Source organism: Anopheles funestus, assembly GCF_943734845.2.
Source record: "Anopheles funestus chromosome X unlocalized genomic scaffold, idAnoFuneDA-416_04 X_unloc_121, whole genome shotgun sequence".
Taxonomy (NCBI): Eukaryota; Metazoa; Arthropoda; class Insecta; order Diptera; family Culicidae; genus Anopheles; species Anopheles funestus.
In genome coordinates this window covers 47,501-52,473 of record NW_026045063.1, presented here as the reverse complement: position 1 = coordinate 52,473, position 4,973 = coordinate 47,501, and the positions used below count along the sequence as shown (strand labels likewise).

At 49.6% G+C, this 4,973-nt stretch overlaps 1 non-coding gene across 1 annotated transcript; it reads left to right on the top strand.

Annotated features, from left to right (window-relative positions):
* The first annotated feature begins 4,359 nt into the window (after positions 1–4,359).
* On the top strand, positions 4,360–4,517 carry LOC125772835 (5.8S ribosomal RNA). Its single transcript, XR_007419686.1, has one exon. It is a non-coding gene; the product is annotated as a 5.8S ribosomal RNA (ribosomal RNA).
* Positions 4,518–4,973: the final 456 nt, after the last annotated feature.

Below are 4,973 nucleotides of genomic sequence, written 5' to 3'. Positions count from 1 at the left end.
TCTGGTTGATCCTACCAGTAATATACGCTTGTCTCAAAGGTTAAGCCATGCATGTCTAAGTACAAACATAAATGAATGTGAAACCGCATAAGGCTCAGTATAACAGCTATAATTCACAAGATCATCCTACCACTAGTTACTTGGATAACTGTGGAAAATCCAGAGCTAATACATGCAACATGCCGGGACTGTTGCCCTCGCGGGTAGCTGAACTGGTGCACTTATTAGTTAAACCAATCGCCTCCGGGCGGCTTGAGTTGAAGTCTGGATAAGGACGCAGATCGTATGGTCGCTTGTCGACTGACGACAGATCTTTCAAATGTCTGCCCTATCAACTATTGATGGTAGTGTAGAGGACTACCATGGTTGCGACGGGTAACGGGGAATCAGGGTTCGATTCCGGAGAGGGAGCCTGAGAAATGGCTACCACATCCAAGGAAGGCAGCAGGCGCGTAAATTACCCAATCCCAGTACGGGGAGGTAGTGACGAGAAATAACAATATGGACCTCTCTAACGATGGTCCATAATTGGAATGAGTTGAGTATAAATCCTTCAACAAGGATCAAGTGGAGGGCAAGTCTGGTGCCAGCAGCCGCGGTAATTCCAGCTCCACTAGCGTATATTAAAGTTGTTGCGGTTAAAACGTTCGAAGTTGATTGCCCGTCCAGACACGTGACCGCCACGGGCGCCCGGTTACACGCCGGGGCCGTTCGTGCGCGCGCTCACGGCTGCGACTCACAATGGTGTACTTGGGCGTTACTCTGTGAACGAGTACCGTGCTACCGGTTAACTCCGGCACGGGCTCCTCATGGTGCTCAAGATACTCACATTTACCTTGAACAAATTAGAGTGCTCAAAGCAGGCTAAGACAAAGCGTCCGGCCCCCCCGTGGGGTTGGCGTTGGCCGAGAATAATCTTGCATGGAATAATGGAATATGACCTCGGTTTATACGATTTCGTTGGTTTGTCAGAAACCTAGAGGTAATGATTAACAGAAGTAGTTGGGGGCATTGGTATTACGGCGCGAGAGGTGAAATTCGTAGACCGTCGTAGGACCAACTGAAGCGAAAGCGTTTGCCATGGATGCTTTCTTTAATCAAGAACGAAAGTTAGAGGATCGAAGGCGATTAGATACCGCCCTAGTTCTAACCGTAAACGATGCCAATTAGCAATTGGGAGACGCTACCCCTATTCGGTGCTCTCAGTCGCTTCCGGGAAACCAAAATCGGGTTCCGGGGGAAGTATGGTTGCAAAGTTGAAACTTAAAGGAATTGACGGAAGGGCACCACAAGAAGTGGAGCTTGCGGCTTAATTTGACTCAACACGGGAAAATTTACCAGGTCCAAACTTATCGAGGTAAGACAGATTGATAGCTCTTTCTCAAATTTAAGGGTAGTGGTGCATGGCCGTTCTTAGTTCGTGGAATGATTTGTCTGGTTAATTCCGATAACGAACGTGACTCAAACATGCTAACTAGAACGCTGTCAGCAGTGCGCCTCCGGGCGCACCTGACGTTACAGCCGGGCGGCGCCTTCACGGGCGGTCGTCGGCTACGTTTGCCCTGCTTAGCGGGACAACTTGTGTTTAGCAAGCTGAGAATGAGCGATAACAGGTCCGTGATGCCCTTAGATGTTCTGGGCTGCACGCGTGCTACAATGTGGGTCGCAGCGTGTTCTCGCCAATAGGCGCCCCCATTCCGAGAGGAACGGGAAATCACTAAAATGCCCATCTAGTCGGGATTGGGGACTGCAACGGTCCCCATGAACCTGGAATTTCTAGTAAGCACTAGTCATTAGCTAGTGCTGATTACGTCCCTGCCCTTTGTACACACCGCCCGTCGCTACTACCGATGGATTATTTAGTGAGGTTTCTGGAGGCTTACCTTCCGCGGTTCCTTCGTGAGCTGCAGCTGGCATGGCTGAAGTTGACCGAACTTGATGATTTAGAGGAAGTAAAAGTCGTAACAAGGTTTCCGTAGGTGAACCTGCGGAAGGATCATTACTGATGATCGTCCGCGAGTGACCAACCATGGGCTGCCTTCGGTGTAGCTCGGTCGCTCGCTTGCTATGTGTCAGAATTTGTTGAAAGCCAACTCGTTCGTTGTACACTTTGATGGGTGACCATCACTGTGTCTCCGTGCCGAGCTAGATCTCCCCTAGCCGTAAGGCACTTGAACGCCCCTTCGACGACGAGTTGCATGTGTGTGGTATGTGTCAGAATCTGGTGAAGCTTTCTGCATGTGATGTGCCTTGTGTGGATCCGTGGCCATTGCATTGTGTCTGGTGCTTAGATACCCAGACACTTAGAACGCTTGCGCGGAAAGCAAACTCGATCGTTGTACACTTTGATGGGTGACCATCACTGTGTCTCCGTGCCGTGCTAGATCCCCCCTAGCCGTAAGGCACTTTGAACGCCCCTTCGACGACGAGTTACAAGAGTGTGGTATGTGTCAGAATCTGGTGAAGCTTTCTGCATGTGATGTGCCTTGTGTGGATCCGTGGCCATTGCATTGTGTCTGGTGTGTAGGTACCCAGACACTTAGAACGCTTGCGCGGAAAGCAAACTCGATCGTTGTACACTTTGATGGGCAACCATCACTGTGTCTCCGTGCCGTGCTAGATCTCCCCTAGCCGTAAGGCACTTTGAACGCCCCTTCGACGACGAGTTACAAGAGTGTGGTATGTGTCATAATCTGGTGAAGCTTTCTGCATGTGATGTGCCTTGTGTGGATCCGTGGCCATTGCATTGTGTCTGGTGTGTAGGTACCCAGACACTTAAGCAAACTCGATCGTTGTACACTGTGATGGGCGAGCATCACTGTGTCTCCGTGCCGTGTAAGAGCTCCCCTGGCCATCAGGCACTTGAAAGGTCCTTCGACGACGAGTTACAATAGTGGTGTGTTAGATACGTCAGGTGATGGTATCTACTGTTGTGCAATACGTATCCGGCCACGGCACGGAACGAACGGGAACTGTGGTGCAGACATACAAAGAGTTAAGCCTATTAGTCATTAACTCTAAGGACGGGGCCATGGGGCGGTACGCAAAGGATACGGATGAGCGAGTATGCAGGCCCAATACTCAATAGCTCGATCCGATCCAAGCACATGAGTTGACTGCGGCGCCAGGTTAACCAATGTGCTAGATTCTATTTGGCCAGTAGAATCTTGTGTCTTATGCGATTTGATACCAAGACACCAGAACGAAAGTTAGTTGAAGAGTTATTAAACTCTTATGAAGTATGGTTGTGCAATCACAACTTATGACTTTAACCTATAAAGTGGATATGGACTTGCAATTATAACATGGAATCTCTACACACCCCATGAGCTCGATCCAATCCACGCACACGAGTTGCCTGAGTAGCGACAGGTATACCGATGTGCAATACGTATCCGGCCACGGCACGGAACGAACGGGAACTGTGGTGCAGACATACAAAGAGTTAAGCCTACTAGTCATTAACTCTAAGGACGGGGCCATGGGGCGGTACGCAAAGGATACGGATGAGCGAGTATGCAGGCCCAATACTCAATAGCTCGATCCGATCCAAGCACATGAGTTGACTGCGGCGCCAGGTTAACCAATGTGCTAGATTCTATTTGGCCAGTAGAATCTTGTGTCTTACGCGATTTGATACCAAGACACCAGAACGAAAGTTAGTTGAAGAGTGATTAAACTCTTATGAAGAATGGTTGTGCAATCACAACTTATGACTTTAACCTATAAAGTGGATATGGACTATCAATTATAACATGGGGCACACACCATGTTCTCGATCCAATCCACGCACACGAGTTGCCTGAGTAGCGACAGGTATACCGATGTGCAATACGTATCCGGCCATAGGCACGGAACGAACAGGAACTGTGGTGCAGACATACAAGGGCCATGGGGCGGTACGCAAAGGATACGGATGAGCGAGTATGCAGGCCCAATACTCAATAGCTCGATCCGATCCAAGCACATGAGTTGACTGCGGCGTCAGGTTAACCGATGTGCAATACGTATCCGGCCATAGGCACGGAACGAACAGGAACTGTGGTGCAGACATACAAGGGCCATGGGGCGGTACGCAAAGGATACGGATGAGCGAGTATGCAGGCCCAATACTCAATAGCTCGATCCGATCCAAGCACATGAGTTGACTGCGGCGCCAGGTTAACCGATGTGCTAAGAGAGTTGTTCCTGGGCCTTCAAAGTGACTTCAAAACTATCTTAGCGAATGGTGGCCATGGGCGTAGACATGAGCCACAAGTCACAAGGCCTGGGACTATTGGGTAATAAAGACAACTTAGTCAGAAAGTTAGTCTTTGGACGTACCACCGGGATTGTGTTACATTGGGAACCTTACTATAAAACCCTAGGCAGGGGATCACTCGGCTCATGGATCGATGAAGACCGCAGCTAAATGCGCGTCACAATGTGAACTGCAGGACACATGAACACCGATAAGTTGAACGCATATTGCGCGTCGGACGATTAAACCCGGCCGATGCACACATTCTTGAGTGCCTATCAATTCCTTGATATACAACAAACCAAACTTCAGGGTGGAGCGTGCCACAATAGAACACTATGGCGAGCAGCCCGTCTAGTGTCGTGGGGGAAACACGCTTCCACACTGTGCATAATGGCGTGCTCGGGACCTTTGTTGGGACCGCAGGGCGCTGAAAGTAAAGGGGTGAACCGCATAAATCGCACGCACGTAAACGCGCACACACACAAATAGAGTGAGACGTATCGTAGGATACCGCTAAGAGTACGTTGTGAAACATGGGGAAATTCAATCGAAAACCTCTTTGATGTCCAAGATTTCGTTGACCGTATCCGTCGTAATACTGGATCAACGTGCTTGGGGGAAAACGTCAAAGGGTTTTATAATAGTGGTGCATGATTAACCCATCGATGCCCGAGGGGAACATGTTGTCCAATACAATAGTGGTGCAGTTGGCTCGACATGCTCGGGGGGA